The 20,366-nt window shown below is 46.0% G+C and overlaps 2 non-coding genes across 2 annotated transcripts; both read left to right on the forward strand.

The window, feature by feature from the left end:
- The first annotated feature begins 3,024 nt into the window (after positions 1–3,024).
- Positions 3,025–3,097, forward strand: trnav-uac. The gene has a single exon. It is a non-coding gene; the product is annotated as a tRNA-Val (tRNA).
- Positions 3,098–3,584: 487 nt separating this feature from the next.
- Positions 3,585–3,657, forward strand: trnav-aac. Its single transcript has one exon. It is a non-coding gene; the product is annotated as a tRNA-Val (tRNA).
- Positions 3,658–20,366: the final 16,709 nt, after the last annotated feature.

The following is a 20,366-nucleotide window of genomic DNA, read 5'->3' on the forward strand; positions in this document are numbered from 1 at the left end:
CTCTTTCAAATAGGCGCAGGTAGCGTCAGTTCAATCTGCCCCCACCCCTCCGACACTATATTGTTCTCAGTGAGTTGAGCAGGTGCAGGATGGTCACGGGCTGCTGGGTGCTCAACTGTCGCTATTTCCGCTCCATCACTTGTGACTGCAGCTGATAACCGCCGCACAATTTTCAGCTTTGAGTCTGCGGTGCCCCGGTCACAGTTTCCGTTTGATGCCCTTGCCCCAACACCATTGGGATATTCTAGACATTGCTGCCGCTGCTCGATTCCTGTCATTGGTTGGATTAGCAATGCAGTGGGACCTGAATCTGGATTGCTGCTCTGACAGATAATTGGCTGCCCTGAAGAGCGATTGATTCAGGAACGATCGCGAGGAACCGCCTCGTCACCCTCCTCATTATGATCTCGCTACTCAGTATTTCCTTCACTGCAAAACCCCCATTCTCCCCTTACTGAGTAACCAGATATTATTGTTAATTAAATAATAATGAGTATGGTGCAGGTGACCGTTACGTTGGTCAATATGAGGCTGATTCTGAATTTTGAGATTATTATTGTTTTCTGTTCGTTTCTATCAGACTGGAGCCACCAAGACCCAGTGGAACATCTGGACGCTGAAATGAGGGTTGAAGAGGATACTGACGTCACACATCAATACAATCGATACTGACGATCCTGATACACAGTCAGCATCGGGCAGCCTGCACGGTTCATATTCCGTCTGATTGGAGAGAATCTGCGTAGCAGCAAATGTAGAAGTGATCGCAATATGACACATATATAGAGAAATAACAGCACACAAATATAGAGATCCCTACATGTGTCTGTGCCGTCAATCACATTATAGCAGAAAGGCAGTGGGTCCCAGAAACAAACCGACACCAAGAGGGGTAGGGGTATGTGTGTGTGTGTGTGGAGGGGGTGGGGGGGGGGGGGGGGGTGATATTCATCTCTCAAGGTGGATGCGAGAGGGCGGTCAGAAAGACCATCGCCATTTATTTTTATGTGAAAATGGAGCAAGACGGGTTATTGGATTGGATTTGTTTATTACCGAGGTACAGTGAAAAGTATTTTTCTGCAAGCAGCTCAACAGATCATTCAGTACATGGAAGAAAAGGGAATTAAACAACATTCAACAAAATACAAGAAAATACATGGGACTACATAATAGGGCAACACAAGATATACAATGTAACTACATATGCATTGGCATCGGTTGAAGTACACAGGGTATAGAGTTAATGAGGTCAGTCAATAAGAGAGTCATTTCGGAGTCTTGTGACAGTGGGGAAGAAGCTGTTTTTGAGTCTGTTCGTGCGTGTTCTCAGACTTCTATATCTCCTGCCCGATGGAAGAAGTTGGAAAAGCTCTTTGTCCCTTTCATTTTATCAGATCAACAACTTCAGACTGTGAACTCTCACTTCCCCCTCCACCACATGTTTTTTCCATCAACTTATCATTCCTTCCATTGATATATTTTACCCTCAGCATTCCCCACCTCCCCCCAGCCCATACCATCCTACTTGATCAATCAGATCCCTGTTTGTAATTGTTCTCTGACGCATTGCTTACATTTGTTCTGCCATTAACACATTCTGACCGCTTGATGCAACATCAGCACCTTTCATAGCCTTGATTAGCTTCATTTACATTCCCTTTTTCTTTCTGCCCGAGACATTTTCGTCATTTCCCACCTATTGCTAGCCCTCTATCGAGACCCAATACAGCACTCCACCACCCCGACCCCCCACCCACACCCCCCACCCACAATCATCTGAATATCCAGTTCCAGTTCTCCAGCTTTGACAAAGAGTCCACTTGACTGGAAACGACAGCTGCCATTTCGCTCCCCAGAGGCTGTCAGACCTGCTGAGATTATCCAGTATTTTCTATTTTAGTTTCCGTTTGAAGCATCCGCAGTCAGTTGCATTTGTCATACATTTAGACATGTTTGAGATGGTAATTAAATGTGTTCATTTGTAAATCGCTGAAATTCTGTTCGGATGAACTAGCTGCCAATATCCCAGCTGTGCCAAGATATGGAAACTCTTCACCTCTCATTGCCTGCCGAAAATTCAGTGCTTGGGCCTTAATGTTCAATTCAGTTTGGTGGCTCATGTGAGACGAAATCTCATAGTCCTGGAACACACGAGATTCCGGCAGCATTCAGGAAACAGAATTATTTTGTGCGCAATAATTGTGCAAACGCTTCTCACACGTGCCTATTCAGAGGATGGGGGCTGTTCCACGACATTGTGCTGAGCTACATGGGAACATTGCAGCAAGCCAAGATCGGACATTTGGACATGAGAGCAGGACAGTGAGTTCAAATAGCAAGCGACAGGAGAGTCTGCCGCCAGCTTGTCGATGGAGCGAAGGTGTTTTGCAAAGTGTTCACCCAGTCAGCATTTAGTGTCTCCAATGCAGAGTAGATGGCATTGGGATCATTAACCCCTGGAGTAAATTATTCCTCGGTAAGCCAAAGAAGGACTTTTACAGATGTCGCGCCTTTTACCGACTCCGGATGTCCGAAAGCACTTTTCAAGTGGGCAGCACGGTAGCATGTTGGTTAGCCTAATTGCTTCACAGCTCCAGGGTCCCAGGTTCGATTCCCGGCGCGTCTTCCTCTGGGTGCTCGGGTTTCCTCCGGGTGCTCCGGTTTCCTCCCACGATCCAAAGATGTGCGGGCTAGGTGGATTGGCCAGGCTAAATTGCCCTTAGTGTCCTTAAAAAATAATGTTAATGGGGGTTGTTGGGTTACTGGTATAGGGTGGATACGTGGGCTTGAGTAGGGTGATCATTGCTCGGCACAACATTGAGGGCCGAAGGGCCTGTTCTGTGCTGTACTGTTTTAATTCTAATATAGGTTCTTCTACTGGCTTGTAAGTTTAGACATCTATTTTAAAGAAACAGACATGTCCTTGTAAGAAGTGACATGGCCTCTTAGCCGAACCATGCGAAGCTGCAACAAGGCAGCTGAGTTGAAGGTGACACAGGTCCGTTGGAGTTTGCGCTGCCAGCGGTTTCTGTAGTGTAGTGGTTATCACATTCGCTTTACACGCGAATGGTCCCCGGTTCGAAACCGGCCCGAAACATTCCAGAGAGATTCCAGTTTAGTCTGGTTCTAAATATTACCTCGATCTCGTAACTGGTCTTCATCATCGAGGAATAGCAAAAGCTTGTAACTGCTGTGGGCCAGTGGCGCAATGGATAACGCGTCTGTGTACGAATCAGGAGATTCCAGGCTGGCTCGCAGTTCCGAGTTTTGGCGTCACCTTTAGTTCAGTGGGTTGGACAACTGGTTCCCGATGCAGAGCAAAGTGAGCAGGGCATCATCAATTCTCGTTTCAGCTGTGGTTACTTATGAAAGCCATGCCCTCTCAATTTAACTTCAAGCAAAACATAACTTATCTCCAGTTCAGCAAAGTTCAATATCTGATCCTTTCATAAGTTCAGACATCAGTTTTAAAGAAACGGCTTCTTCCAATAAGTGACATGGCCTCTCAGCGGAACCGTTAGAAGCTGCAACAGTACATTGAGGTTCAACATTGCACAGGGCCACTGATTGTGATGCGCCCAGCAGTTTCTGTAGTGTAATGGTTATCACATTCGCCTAACATGCGAAAGGTTCGTGGTTCGAAACCGGGCAGGAACATTCCGTACTTCTCATTCTGTGTGACGAATGTTTGCACAAAATACATTTCTTCCTCAATCTCGCACGTTCGAGGAACATGAGATTTGGTCTCGCATCAGATATTAGAATTCCTGCAACAAAGTCAGAAATACTGAATTTTCAAGACGCCAGGGGAAGAAAAGCCTTCCCTATTTTGCCACGATTCGAATATTAGCAGTTTGTTCATCCACCACAGAATCTATTGGGTTTACAGATGCAGATGAACATATTTAATCACCATTTCAAACATGTCTAAATGTACGATAAAAGCAATTTACTGCGGATGCGTCAATGGGAAAGAAAAACAGAAAACACAGGACAGTCTCAGCAGGTCTGACAGGCTCTGTGGAGAGAGATGGCAAGTGTCGTTTCGAGTCTGGGTGACTCTTTGTCGAAGCTGGACAACTGGATCTTGGCCAGGTTTAGACTGGCGGTGTGTGTGGGGGAAGTGGGGGTTGGGAGAGGGGAGCGTGAAGTATTGGGCCTCGACAGACGGCCAGCGATGGGTGGAGAATAACAAAAATGTGTTGGGTCGAAAGAAAAAGGGAATGTAAATGTTTCTAATCAAAGTTACGAACGGTGCTGACCGAGGCGATTAGAAGATTAGAATGTGTTAATGACAGAGGACAATGAGGAACAAGGGGCGCATTTCCCAAGAGGGATGCGATTGGCTAGGTAGGGGAATGGGGAGGGGGAGACAATGGGAGAGGAAGACATATCAATGGAAGCAATGAAAATAAGTTGATGGAAATAAACATGTGGTGAAGTGGGAAGAGTGATTTCACGGTGCGAAGTTGTTGAGCGTACTGTAAAATCCGCAAGGCTGTACCGTGCCTATTCGGAGGATGGGGTGCTCTTCCTCGGCGTTGTGCTGAGCTACATGGGAACATTGCAGCGGGCCAAGATCGGACATGTGGACATGAGAGCACGTGAGTGAACGTGAGTTCAAATAGCAAGCGACAGGAGAGTCTGCCACCAGCTTGTCGATGGAGCGAAGGTGTTTTGCAAAGTGGTCACCCAGTCGGCATTTAGTCTCTCCAATGCAGAGTAGATGGCATTGGGATCAGCAAATGCAACAGGCCAGATTGAAGGATGTCTGAAAGTAATGTGTACTCAAAAGGACAGACACAAACGATACTGTAACTGACTTAGAGGAAATGCCAGAGACTAAACTGAAGCAGCTTTGGGAAAGAAAAAACGGTCTTCCTGACGGAGAAACAGGAAAAGCCAGTGTGGGAATCCAGGCTCAATGTTGATTTACAATTACCCCTCCTTTCTTCTACATGAACGGTATTTAGGCTGCAGCATTTTCGAGCAACATGAGATTTGGTCTCGCATCAGATATTAAAATTCCTGCAGCAAAGTTAGAAATACTGAATTTTCAAGAAGCCAGGGGAAGAAAAGCCTTCCCTATTTTTCCACGATTAGGATATTAGCAGTTTGTTCATCCACCACAGAATCTATTGGGTTTACAGATGCAGATGAACATATTTAATCACCATTTCAAACATGTCTAAATGTACGATAAAAGCATCTTACTGCGGATGCGTCAATGGGGAACAAAAAAAGAAAACACAGGACAGTCTCAGCTGGTCTGGCAGCCTCTGTGGAGAGAGATGGCAGCTGACGTTTCGAGTCTGGGTGACTCTTTGTCAAAGCTGGAGAACGGGCAACAGGGTCAGATTCAGACTATTGTGGCTGGGGCGGGGCTGACGTGACGCATTGGTCCTCGGTAGAGTGTCAGCGACTGGTGGCAAATGACGAAAATGTGTTGGACAGAAAGGAAAAGGGAATGTAATTGAGGCTAATCAGGGCTAAGAAAGGTGCTGATGGCGCATTAAGAGGTCAGAATGTGTTCATGGTAGAACAAAAGTAAGCAGCGACGCAGAGGAAAATGAGATTAAAATCGCTTATTGTCACTAGTGGGCTGCAAATAAAGTTACTGTCGCCACATTCCGGCGCCTGTTGGGGGAGGCTGGTATTGGCCTATCGTGGTCCGCTTGCAAAGCCAGCGATTTCGCACTGTGCTAATCCAGCCCCTGCAATAGAGATCAGATTGCTCAAGTGGGATCGGATGGGCTGGATGGAGGGGGCAATGGTGAGGGCAAAACATATCGTTGGAATTAATGAAAATAAGTTGATGGAAATAAACAGGTGGTTAAGGGGGTAGAGAGAGTTCACAGTCTGAGGTTGTTGAACCGAATGTTAAGTCGGGAAGGCTGTAACATGCCTAATCAGAGGATGAGGAGCTATTTCCCCAGTTTCTGCTGGGTTTCTATGGAACATTGCAGCAGACCAGGGTGGAACTGGTTAAGGGGCTGTTTAGCTCACAGGGCTAATCGCTGGCTTTGAAAGCAGACCAACACAAGCCAGTAGCGCAGTTCGATTCCCGTAACAGCCTCCCCGAACAGGCGCTGGAATGTGGCGACTAGGGGCTTTTCACAGTAACTTCATTTGAAGCCTACTCGTGACAATAAGCGATTTTCATTTCAAATGAAGACATAATAAATAAGTACGTGAATGTAAATTGGGAATGTTTCACTGTCGAAATAAATATTGGGTAAAAATAGACTAGCGATTCAAGAAGGCAATTCACCATCACCGTCCCAATAGCAAATAGCTGTGGGCAATAAATGTGGGTGTTCGCATCCCCGAATGAATGAAATGGAACAGACAGAGAGCTGCCGGAATCCACCAGAATAGAGATAAGTGAATGTCCACTCATAGACAAGCTTTTCGAAAATGTTTCGATTTTCTCGGGAACGTATTGGTTCCCTGCAGTTTGAGCTCAGCTTCTCAAAGTAAACCCAATGTGAATGAATCCCGCCGTCTACGCCGCAAAGAAATGAAGAAAACATGTTGCTTGACCAACGGAAAACCTCATCAAAGAGCTCGTCCGGGATTAACCCGGGACCTCTCGCAAATTCCGACAGCGAGACACCCAAAGCGAGAATCATACCCCTAGACCAACGAACCCCTCGAAAGTAACGCAGCATACTGTCATTGCCATCGAAAGTCGATCTAACATCTGCGGAGAAAGTGGAAAATACTGGAACAACTCAGGGAGTCAGGCGGCATTTCTCGACAGGACAACAAAGTTCGTCTTTCACCATCACCTTTCGTTAAAACCGGGACAGGTTAGAAATGTAGGACGTCTTAACCAAGTGAACTCCCGGAGGGAGGAAACAGAACAACAGGAAAGGGCTCTGAAAGGGGGCAAGTCAGGAGAGATTAAATGGGAAAAGGCCTTGGCTTCCCTGGCCACAGAGTGAGGTCCGCATCGAATCAGAGAATGATTAGAAGGGACACTCAATTGATGTGCTAAAACATATTGACTTTCGTGGTATATATCACTAGTAATTGTTTCTAAAAGCAGCAAACAAAATCTTCCCGATTACATGAAAAATTAGACAGTGAGAGATGAATTTTATTTATCATGATGAATTTTATTTACTGTGTTGCGATATGTTAACATCCGTACTTCCACCAAGATTCAACGGAAACTTTCAAAGGAGAATTGTGAAGGGAAGCATCATGGCTAATGTGAGGTGTGAAAGGCGATTGGGGCAGCGTTTTCAAATAGACACAGGAAAACTGAATCCTCATTCCGTTCCCTAAATCTCTATGATTTATGAGCGTTCATGTCACTCCCTCACTGTTTGTTCTCAGTCACTTGAGCAGTGAGCAGGTGCAGGATGGTCACAGGCCTCTGGAGATTGAACCGTCGCTATTTCAGCTCCAGCAGTTGATCCGCCGCACAGTTTGATCAGTTTAGAGTCTGCGGTGTCCACGACCACAGCTTCCGTTTGCTGCTCTCGATATGAACCGATTGTGCTGGTGGATACATCGCTGCCTCTGGCCCCTTCCTATCATTACTTCTGTAAACAATGCAGTGGTGCAGGAATCTGTATGGCTGCGTCAGCAGATAATTTCCTGCATTGAATAACCACGGAAGAACATTAGTTGTTGATCTAAAGTGCAACCACAAATGCTGTGTCTGATTCTATCATATAAACATATAAAGTAGATGGAATGAGGCAGGAACTCAGAAGTAAATATAGTTTACATGAGTCAAAGAGGACAAAGATCTCAGGGATCGAATGCGAAAATTTGGGAACACGATGCTGATGATGTTACAGAGTTAAAGGATCCAGGATTTATCAACAACGACGCAGGCATTAGAAAAGATACAGCAAGTGTAAATATGTACATATCGCTGTTGGGAATGCTGTTCAAACATATGGATGGTTCTGTTACTCTTCTTTCGTTTGGTATTAACCGCACAGACAGAGTGTGGGAGGGATTGGGAAAGATGAAGCAGGGATGAAATACAATAATCCTGACCAGAGACTTCAGCAACTGGAGCAAGTGCACGAGAAACGTTGCCGGGAACAGAATCCATCAATCAGCTTAAGAAAGAAGTGGATAAATATCGGACCAGTAACTAGAAATTTAAAAATGATGAAATCTATGGAACAAGCAGATAATTAATCAGTGGATAAATCCTTAAGCGAGACAATACAAAATAATGGACCGAATTTCCTCTCTTTGGGCTGTAAAACACTATGATTGTAAGATAACCAATGGCTCTGCTCAGTCAGACAGGAAACAGAGCACTGACTATCTGAATCATTGTAACCTGGTGTTACACACAGGAAGCAGAGAGGTTTGGAATCAGTGACGGTTCAAGTGGTCTATGGATTGAGAAACAGCCAATCGCTCAGTGGCACCGTGAGTAACGCCAGGTCATGACATCCCATAATAGTCCAATCGGTGACAATGTGGCCCCTCAGTCTCACATTGAGGGAGGGAGGGGGGGGGGGGGCAAGTCCCAGTCTGGAAATCAGACCCGGATTGATCCGCCTTTTGTCCACTTTCATCATGGTGACCAGGAATCCCAGGAAAGAGCTGTTTCCAGCTGGAACTATGAAGCTGCTGATATTGGGTGAGTTTATTTTCTTATCTGATGCATTGTTTTAACAATCTCATAACACCGTGTGGTTATGTGGATTTTGTTTTGTTCCCAGCCGTTCAGTGTGAGGATCAGAGCTCCCACCCTGAGCAGGCGGTGTCCCGGGAAGGGGATCGGGCTGAACTGAATTGCTGGCTCTCCATTGGTTCTGGCTATTTCGTAGTCTGGGACAGACAGACACTGACAGGGGCTCCCACATTATCGCCTCCATTTACCAGGGGACTGAGCCCAAAGGACGCTACACCCTGTCCTTGGAGAGAACAAAGAAGTCCAATACCATCTGTATAGATGAGAGCACGGTCCAGGACTCCGGAATGTATCTCTGTGCGAAGCAGCCACAGTGCCATACAGAGCGGATCCGGCTGGATAATATCTTGTTCTCTGTCGGGTCTCCGCTGCCCCGTTAACCTTTCCCCAAACCAGAACCTTTAGAGTTGCCGGTGATGGTCATAAATGTTACTTTCCCATGTTCAAACTTCTATCTGGACAATCTTCCAACGCAAGGGCAGCACGGTAGCATTGTGGATAGCACAATGGCTTCACAGCTTCAGGGTCCCAGGTTCCATTCCGGCTTGGGTCACTGTCTGTACGGAGTCTGCACATCCTCCCCGTGTGTTCAGGTCAGGTGGATGGCCATGATAATTGCCCTTAGTGTCCAAAATTCACTTAGTGTTGGGTGGGGTTACTGGGTTATTGGGAGGTGTTGACCTTGGGGAATGTGCTCTTTCCAAGAGCCGGTGCAGACTCGATGGGCCGAATGGCCTCCTTCTGCACTGTAAATTCTATGATAAAACATTATAGCTGTTACTAGTAACGTAAAGCCGCCATAGACCCAAATCAGCACTTTGAGTGGAATGCTGACTGGTGGTGATTTAACCGCATGATCACCACATCGTCTGTCGAGGGACAAGGTTGGGAACTCGGGGCTTAGGAATAACGTCTGTTATAGCTGTTACAGGAGATATAGAGGAACAGGGCAGGTTAAGTAAAGTTCTCTATTTAATTGTCCCAAACTAAAAAGTTAAGACACAGGCAGAAAATCTGACTCTTCTTTCTCTTTCAAATACTTAGCTTGACGTGCAAGAGAAAGATAGATAATGAATGATGCAGATAGATAGAAAAATTGATAGTCGGTATATATATGGTTAGATAGTCATGGGAACACAGACAGACAAATAGAATGGTAGATAAATTCAGTAAGAAGTTCCGCAACAAAGCTGTTGGACTTCAACCTCCTGTGGTAAAACTTCTTACTCTCCCATCCCAGTCCGGCATCTTCACATCATGATAGATAGACTGTTAGATTAGCTTATTCTGCCTATATACTCAAGCACTTTATCTATTTCTCCTTGGATATATCGTGATGTTAATTTTATTTCTGTTTTAACAGCTGTTCCTTGTCATTCAGAGACATTTCAGATATCGATATCTCGGGTAACACAATGTTAGACTATCTCGCTTCAACACAACGCTACTTTCACTACAAATGACTGGTGCCGGCAGTTCTCCAATCAAGCTCCCGAGTATCTGGTCTCCACACTAGGAGGTTAAAGAGTTCAGGGAAGGTTTAAAGTATCCCCGGACCTTGAGAAAGGCTCCACCACTCTCAGTGTTAACACAGTTGAGCTGACAGACTGTGCGGCGTATTACAATGCAGTGAGACACTGTGAAACGAAGAGTTGAGAACCCTGTACCCTGCTCACTAGATATGGGGACTGCAGAGACATGTAGCGAATGGGCTTTAGAAGTGAGTGTGATACAAGCAAAATCGATTAAAATCCTCAGTAGAAACACGTAAATCATTGGGTGATACATTGGCTTACTGGAATTTGGTTACCATCCTTGTTTGATGTTTAGGGAACCTTCAAGCCTTCCATTGTTCCGAAATTAATATTCCAAATTTATCAGTTCTGGATATATCAGTTTATTTCGTTAAGCTATTTATGCAAATAACAAGTACTTTACAAATGACGTAGGCACGCCAGAAGATTGAGGCAAATGAGCTCGCGTCAATCCGAAATAGCAAGTGTAGCAAAAGCAATGTGATGAAAAATGCCTCAGATGCGGTAATAAAGACATCAAAGTAATAAACCCCGTAATAAGTTGCCACAATAAAATCTCCCCAATATTCGAGGATAAATCGAGAATCGCTGCTTGACAGAGAATATTCCACTAGATGGTGCGCAAGGACATTATCTGTGTCCAAAATTTACAGAGGCGTCAGTTCACCGCCGTTACAGCTGACAGCTGAGGAACACAGGAAATGTCTATGTTTCGTGTCATTTCCCGGTAAACGATAGGTATGTAGGGCAAGAGCCTATGTATGAATTACAGAAGCTCTGGTACAGAGCACGTTTCTGGGCCTGAGGCTCTGGAATCCAGCCCCACTTCAGGACTTTCTGGTTCGCAGTCTGGTTAAACCGATTGATGATCAGCTTGTAAATTCTTCCAAGATACCCATTGACAGGTCGTAAGAGCTGGAGAGTTTTCTAGTCAACCAAACTGCAGGAGGCAATTGAAATTACTGCAGTCAAACATAACCATGGGTCAATCTAATGGAAGCCAATGGTCAACCAGCGCCACCTGAGGTGATGGTACCTGGAGGATGAGGAGGATGACAGTGGAGACTTAGACAGTGAACAGAATAAAATTGTTTTATTCCATATCACTGGGTGTCTGACTAAGAGATTTAACAGGTTTCAAATCAATGTGATTCCTCAATATATCATAGAGAGAGAGAGAAAGGGATGTCCACCAAATCGTCACAGAATGTTCTGGTTACTATTTGCAAGAAGGTCAAAGTGCCAGGAAAATACCTAGGCTCTCAAATCCCTTCGCTCAAGCATTAGGATGACAACACTTCCTGTCGGAGAATTAAACTTCCCAATGACCATCCGTGTTAATAATATCTCCGACATCACAACACCGACTGCAGTGGGAACGAACTTCCTGAGGTTGAAAAGGCTTTCGGACATCCGGAGTCAGTAAAAGGCGCGACATCAGTAAAAGTCCTTCTTTGTTTACCGAGGAAATAATTTACTCCAGGGGTTAAAATAATTGTCCTCCTTTTTCCATGAAGATCATTAATTTGTTATTAATTCCCTTTTCTTTATTCCTGTCTCCTTTTCCCGGATTGGATTAATGAGTGGTCACCACGTCCTGGGATTTTCCAGGATTCTATCTCCAGTCTGTTGAGAGGTTCCGACCTCTCAACAGGGCACCGGCAGTCCGTCAGGAACAAGAATCCTGGAATTTACCGAGGAGACGGTGCATCCCTCAGGGAATGCTGCACTGTCAGAGTTCCTGGCCTCTGGATAATATGTTAAATTGAGGATACTGCCTTCCACCGGTATGTATCGCTGTGTAAAGCAGACACAGTGAGACATAACAATGGAGGCATTTATATCTCATGGCCACCATTTCCAAAATAAAGAGCAGGAGAAATGCCCTGTTCAATATCCATCCACCAATTACAATTACTGTAACAGAGAGGCTATTAAATATTATTGTATGGAATGATATGTTGGGTCCAATTGGCTGCAAGGTTTTCCACATTGTATAACAACAGTGACGGTGAAACACTTTGCAACCTGAAGCTCTATAAATATTCTAATGTTCATTCACGAAACTGGCCCCTTCCATTGCTTTATTTTGGCAATAAATGTATTAGTGCTAAAAGTGTATGTTAGAATTGAAAAGTTGAGATATCACCTTGATTTCAGGCTCCATTACAGATTCGCCGCTGATCACAGTGTTTGTCTCACGCTCTGTTATGCTGAATGGCACTTTGACAGTTTTTGTACAGGTTCAGCCCAGCTCTGTGTCTCTGTGGGTCTCAGTGCGCAGTAATACACCGCGGAATCTGTCAGCTCTGCTTTAGACACATTCAGCAGGACGGTGCGGATTGTATCATTGAGCTCCACGGAAAAACGGTCCCCTGGGGATCTCTCTGTGTTCCCGATGTATTTACTAATCTGCAGCAGGTACTCCATGGATCCTCTGGGATACTGACGGTACCAAAATAGGTAAGGATTGCTCGTGCTTGTAGCTGTATAATTACAGAACAATTGAACATCTTCTCCTTCACTCACTGTGACAGCAGCCGGTGTCTGAGAAACGGAATCTCCTCGACAATGTCCTGTAAGAACCCAGAGTGATTTTAAATTAAATAATGCGAATTCACTGAGTCTATACCGCAGAACCATCCCGTCATCCTGAACAATAGCCTCAGAGAGTGAACAGACAGCAGAACAGAAACATATATCCCACAGCTTAGTGGCTGTCAGGGAAAATGTTTGGAAATTGTAAATCTTTTAAGTCCGGTCTTTCTAACGAGGTCCGGTCCTCAGCTTCAGTCACTGTAACTGGAAGAGGAAAGTACTAATGGTCTGTGAGTTTGACAGTCAGATGTTTGTCAAGGTCATTCACTATAGAACATAGAACATAGAACAGTACAGCACAGAACAGGCCCTTCGGCCCTCAATGTTGTGCCGAGCCATGATCACCCACACTAGCAGCAGAGAAGCTTCAATCTCAGCCCAACTCTTCCGCTCTCATTCCCCTGGGAAATGTGCCGACTTCCAGCAAACAGTGTTCTGTGCTGAGACCAGCAAGATCCGGATGACTTTTCGAAGTTGGGGTCAATCTATATGTCCGACCACCCACACCCTTGTATTGAGCGACCTGCCTGACAGAATGCCATGTATGGAAAGGCTGTGACATAAAGAGTTGAGCAACTTGTGAACTTACCGGTTAAAAGAGCGGCCGCTGTGAGGAAGAAATACACAGTAACAGGCGACATGTTTGAAGAGAGATCGTGGCAGCTTTGAACATAAATGGTTGAGGCTGAAATTGTTTTCGTCAAGAGTTGAGAAGAGGTTGAGTCACATTCGAGTGCCTGGCGATTGGTACATTGCTCACAACGTCATCGGGTCACATCCAATTGCCTGTAAGCTCCTTTTCTCTTCCATTCAACCAATGTTCTCACAGGGTATTGGATCTCCAATTCATCCTATTGGCGCAGATCGGAAACACCAAATCAAATTTATTAATCTCCATGCTAATCCTTAAATAGGTTAACAGGAATAGGTTAATTTATAAGTGAGGTGGGCAGTTGTTTCGCCCAGAGCTGGACAAAGGACATTCGAATGAATTTGTTGGGCTATTGTTGTAAACAATGGCGTTTGGATGAAAACTCTGTATTTGCGTCAACATTAGGCCTGCGAATATGATGATATACTGAGCCGTCAGCAACATAAATGTGCAGGCCAACTGGATTAGCCATTCGAAAATTGTCCCTTAGTCTCAAAGGATGTGAACGTTAAGTGGGGTGCAGGGTGAGGGCTGGGGAGTGGGCCGAGGTAGGGTGCTCATTCAGAGGGTCGGTGCAGACTGGATGGGCAAAAATGCCTGGCAACCCCTCCCATCCACACTCCAGTCCAGCCTGACTCTCCCACTCCAGTCCACCCTGACCCTCCCACTCCACTCCAGCCTGAACGCCCACTCCAGTCCAGCCTGACCCACCCACTCCAGTCCAGCCTGACCCTCCCACTCCACTCCAGCCTGACCCGCCCACTCCAGTCCAGCCTGACCCACCCACTCCAGTCCAGCCTGACCCTCCCACTCCAGTCCAGCCTGACTCTCCCATTCCATTCCAGCCTGACCTTCCCACTCCAGTCCAGCCTGACACCCCCCCCCCCACTCCAGTCCAGCCTGACCCTCCCACTCCAGTCCAGCCTGACCCTCCCACTCCAGCCCACCCTGACCCTCCCACTCCAATTCAGCCTGACCCTCCCACTCCAGTCCAGCCTGACCCTCTCACTCCATTCCAGCCTGACCCTCCCACTCCAGTCCAGCCTGGCCCACCCACTCCAGTCCACACTGACTCTCCCATTCCAGTCCAGCCTGAAACCCCCATTCCAGACCAGCCTGACCTTCCCACTCCATTCCAGCCTGACCCTCCCACTCCGGTCCAGCCTGACCCACCCACTCCATCCCAGCCTGACACTCCCACTCCAGTCCAGCCTGAAACCCCCATTCCAGTCCAGCCAGACCCTCCCACTCCAGCCCAGCCTGACCCCCCCCCCACACTCCAGTCCAGCCTGACCCTCCCACTCCAGTCCAGCCTGACCCTCCCACTCCAGTCCAGCCTGACCCTCCCACTCCAGTCCAGCCTGACCCTTCTTCCTCCGATCCCACTCGACTCCTGAGACTCCCATTTGAATGCCCCCCCCCCTCTCTGTTCCAGCAGAGGCCCTCTGGTCTGACCCGACACCGCCTTGTGATCCGACACAAGTCCGGTCTGAGCAGACAACCTCCCTTGCTGTTCGACCAATGCACCGCCGTCCCCATTGTATCCCCCCACTCCCCCTCGCCTCCCCCCCCCCCCCCGTCCGATACCCCGCCTTGCCTGACCCACTTGCCTTTTTAATTGTCCCTTTAAACACTTCCCTTCCGGCAGCTAGTGCCGCAAAAATGAGTGCTTCTTACCTCACTGAGCCTCAGCTGCCCCACGCCGGACAGAGATAGTCAGCTTCTTGATTAATAAGCGAACCAGGGATATGCGGAGAAGGCAGGAGATTGGGTATGAGAAGTACATCAGCTGTGTTTGACCGGAGGAGCAAACGTGATGGGCCAAATGGCCTCATTCTGCCCCTATGTCTTATGGCCTTATGTTCCAGAAACTGGACAGGTATTTTTAAGCGCACATTGTAGTGATTGTAGCTGCCACCGAGGGCAGTGGGAGGGGTGAGTATCTTTAGTGAAGAAAATGTGATGGAGGGAGCCAATGCGGAAACAGAAACATTATTTTAACACTGATATGAAACTTGAATTTTTAAAAAAGTTATTTATTATCATGTGTTTTCACTGCTGCTGTTACTGTTGGGATGTTACAAATGTCCGATAGAGAGACGAGTTCGCATTTGACGGGTTCAAATTGGAAAATGATATAAGGACCTTCATCAGGATCTTCGTCTTGTCAAACCGACTGGTCAGATTTGCAGGAAGAGTGAGTGAGCAAAAGGCACCGCAATCGGTGGACAGCAGACATGAAGGTGAGATTTAGTCTCTCCCGCAATAAAATAGCTAAAGGAGGAAGGTGGGAATACCTGTCCTCATTCGTTACTATATCGTGAACTGCAACTTGTTGGCATTTGAAGTGAATAATTGCACCGTGTACTTACCAGTTCACACCGCCAGAGGGCAGTGTGATGTATGAAAAGTATTTAAGGTGATGGTCAGGTGTGTGCTCACAGTGCGAGCTGGTGTCAATGTGAAACGTGGAGAATGGGTTGTTAAACCTTAAGGGATACTCAGCTTATTTAGTTAGATCAACAGCAACACGTCACTAGGTGAACCCGAAGTTAGTGTTTGGTTCCCGGTTAATTTTTCAGAATATAGTATTCACCTCCCGGTTCTGAGCCGAGCTCGGTATTGTTTGTGAACTGATAATGCTTCGGGTTCACACAGGCATTTTGCTGTGTTTCACGCTGATCTGCACGGCGGTGACCGGAGAAGATGAGGTGCAGCAGCTCCCTGGGTGGATGGTTGTTAGTGAAACGGGTAATGTGTCCATGAACTGCACCAGCAGTGTTGCATTTAGCATCGTATTCTGGTACAGACAGTACCCGAACCAGTCACCCCAGCATCTGGTGATGGCCACCATTGGAACCGATCAACACGGGAGGATTACAGCTTCAATCGGTGGAGACAACAAGCTCAGTATCCTGACTGTGAGAGAGGCGCATATTACAGACGCTGCCACCTATCTCTGCGCTGTGAGGCACAGTGTAACTAACAGAGGGAGACCCCATACAAAACCCTGCACCGTCTTACAAACCCGCTTCGCTGTGGCTGCAATATCGGCGTTTCATGAAGCGGGGTGTTGTATTCCATGGGAAGGGGGGAATGAGAACAACACGTATATAGAAGCGGAAGAGTTAAAGAGGAAGAAATATGAAGAGAGTTGGAAATATAGTCGAAGAATGGGAAAGTGTTAACATATTAACGGAATGAGTGAAGAACAACACAGAACACTCTGTAGCAATGAAAAGTGAAGTGGAAAAAGTGAAAAATAACGAGTGTGATGCATAGAGTTAACGATCAGTTAAAATCATAAATGAAGTGACTCAGAAATAATGTAAAACGGCCTTAACATCATTCAATCTTCCTTGATAATTCAACATTTTATAGTTTGAAAAGCGGCTTCTGAAGGAGTGCCATTGGATTGCTCTATAAGTAAATTTACACCCTTTCCACCGTTCTGGCCATGTAATACTCACCCACTGGGAATCCCGCCAGAGGGCGAGGTGGTCCCAAAGTATTTCCAAACTATCGACAAAGGACTCGCGGTAACGTTGCGAGCTTCGGTCCCGACGACAGCTTGTTCAAACTCTGATACACATTTTCTGCCCTGTGATAGTGGAGATCTTTCCCAGTTTGTTATTGCTGCCTCAGCTGGGGTCCCGGGATCGGTATTTCTGTAACCTTTTCCTGAAACCCACAACGAACATCAAACTGGTAATTTTTCAGTTTGTCAGGATGTGCTGAGGACTGGGCCTTCAAATGTTATAATTAGATAAATGATTTGGACGGTATAGTTGCTCAATCTGCTGACCACAGAGAGAGATGTAGGAAAGTAAATGTTGAAGAGGACCTTAGGGTAAAAGGGCATGGATAGGGTAAGTGAATGGACAAAGTTCTGGCAAATAGAATATAATGTGGAAAATGTGAATTTTTATAGTTTGGGAAGTAGATACACAATGAAGCTTTTTATCTGAGGAATTGCAGAGGACTGAGATTCAGAGGGATCTGGGTGTCCGAGTGCGTGAATCACAAACGCCAGTTTCCAGGTGTAGCAAATAATCAGATTATTGTTGTTCGTTGTGAGGTGAATTCATCACAAAAACATGGAGGTTATGCTTCAGTTGTCGAGAGTATGAGTTGGATCACATCTGGGACATTGTGCAGTAGGGTGCGATTTGTTGCAATTTTCTAACGGTCTCCTACTGTGACTGTCACACTGGAGGCTGAATTGTTGTTTTTTTTGCTGAGTAGTAACTGCAACTCTGACTGTTGGGGTTTTGTACGGGAACCGCTATATCTGTAGCAGTGTGGGGGCTGCAAGGGACAGAGATACAGTGCGCTGTCAGACATCAGCGTGTTGCCTATCATCAGCTCGCTAAGCTTCGCAGTTTGATTTATGGTAGCTGAAAAGCGATCGGTGATGTCAGTGTCTCTGAAAAGGTTCTTTCGCAGAACACGAAGAATGTATTGTGGAGCCTTCCCGGGACTCTGACTGTACCAGTTCACATACGGGTTAGAAGTGCTTGTCTTCAAGTTGCAGGTTAGTGTGACATTACTTTCCTCTTCAATCTTTATTTCAGCATCCGGCTGCTCCACTGTGTCCTGGTGGCTCCAATCTGACATAAAAAATAGATTAAAGGAACAATCAGTATCAACCCCAAATTGATCAACTTAATCTTCACCATCACTATTGTTTTCACCAACAATAACGTCAGGGTTACAACAGCCAGGAGGAGAATGGAGTTTTACTGGGAAGGAAATACTTACTGATAAGTGAGATAATGATGAGCATCTGAGCGAGCCGGTTCCCCATGATCCTTCCTGAGTCTGGAACTCTGCAGTGAGAGGAATCCTCTGTCAGACACAGAAATACCGATCTCCGTCATACTGCATTGCTCATCCAGCCAATGGCAGAGGCAGAAATACAGATCCCCGTCACACTGTATTGCTCATCCAGCCAATGGCAGAGGCAGACATTTCTCCAATAACACAATTGGGTCAGGGCGAGAGCAGCAACCGGAAGCTGTGGGTGGGGAGACCGCAGACTCAGAGTGACATGTGCGGTGACTCTCAGCTGTACTCGGAGCGGAAATAGAGAATATGCAGAAGATTGTGACCATCCTGCACCTGCTCAATGTTCAAGAGGCTGAGAAGCACTCGAGCGGGAAGGACATAAAGCAGCGAGAATCATAGAATCTTGGAGCACCGACTGAGACTATTGGAATAATTAACCAAATAATTTTTCATTCCATCATTTTATCTGATTTGTTGTTCAAGATACATATAATTTCCTTTTGAACGTTGCTATTGAATATTCTGTCACCATTTCAGGCAGTATTTCCAGGTTTGAACACATGGCAGTGTAATAAGTGAATGTGATATTTCCTTGCCTTTCTCTCTCTTAACCTGGCGGACATGGATTATTGAATGTTCTACTGATTGAAACAATTACATCTGATCCGTTTCATTAAACGTCTTAAAATCGTTACCACTATAATTAAGAATCTCCCTGAACTGATTGATAAGCGAAGAACAGTCCCAGTTAGTCATTGAATGCTGAGATCCTGGTACCATTCCATGTACTTTCTCCCAAATCTCTGCGTTATATCAAAATGGTGATTTCTAAGCAATGATTTATTAACATTTAGCTTTACTTCAAAAACTCAGAAACGAATGAAAAGTGAAATTCGCTTATTGTCACGAGTAGGCTTCAATGAAGTTACTGTGAAAAGCCCCTAGTCGTCATATTCCGGCGCCTGTTTGGGGAGGCTGTTACGGGAATCAAACCGCGCTGCTGGCCTGCCTTGGTCTGCTTTCAAAGCCAGCGATTTAGCCCAGTGTGCCCAGTGTGCTAAACAGCCCCTGTTTATGAAACGTCAACGAATATTAAAATTGTGGCGGATCAGGTCCCATTTAGACTTCCTAGAAGATGATTTTTGATATTCATGTTTTAATGTGCGTCAATAAACTCGACATTTTCAACAGAATCCCATAGCAGAAGGCATCAAATCCAAGCATGCTAATTAGAAAGTCACGTGGGATCATCACCAAAGCCAATAGGCATGGTTTCCTGACCGAGGTCACAATGGGCCTGACCCCGTGCAGTGTCTGGGTGGAACATTGAGCTGAACAGGGCCCGAGCTCCCTCTCTCCTTTCAATCTCTGGATCATTCCCATTCACTGCGATATTCAGTCAGACATGTTTCTGATCATACCACTGGCGCTGTTGCACCGTAAGTGATGGGGTTATATACTTTAAAACACTTAAGCAGATTGGTGCAACGAGTTTGTATTATTATTTAATGTGTTTAACGATGCCACATAGTATCATAGAATTTACAGTGCAGAAGGAGGTCATTCGGCTCATCGAATCAGCACGGGCCCTTACAAAGTGCACCCTACTGAAGCCCACGCCGCCACCCTATCCCCGTAATCCAGTAACCCCCACTTAACATTTTGTGGACACAAAGGGCAATTTAGCATGGCCAATCCACCTAACCTGCATAATTTTGGACTGTGGGAGGAAAGCAGATCACCCGGAGGAAACACTCACAGGCACGGGGAGAACGTGCTGACTCCGCACAGACAGTGGTCCAGCGGGGAATCGAATCTGGGACCCTGGAGCTGTGAGGCAACTGTTCTACACACTATGCTAATCACTATGCATATACCGATATTAAGGACATCTCGGAAACTGGAAACTTACGCCCAGTCATACAGATCGACATAACTTTAAATCAATTCACTTTAACCTTATGCACTTTTATTCCTCGACTTTTACAGACGGACTATGTCAGCAACTCAATGTCCGGTGTTGTTAAGAAGGACGTTCAGTGCAGTTAGATTGTGAATATACAGACCAGGTTACAGAAACGAGGCTTTATGCACTGGTCTAGTGTTCCGGATGGGGGCA

This window comes from Scyliorhinus canicula, unplaced genomic scaffold, assembly GCF_902713615.1.
Source record: "Scyliorhinus canicula unplaced genomic scaffold, sScyCan1.1, whole genome shotgun sequence".
NCBI classification, from domain to species: Eukaryota; Metazoa; Chordata; class Chondrichthyes; order Carcharhiniformes; family Scyliorhinidae; genus Scyliorhinus; species Scyliorhinus canicula.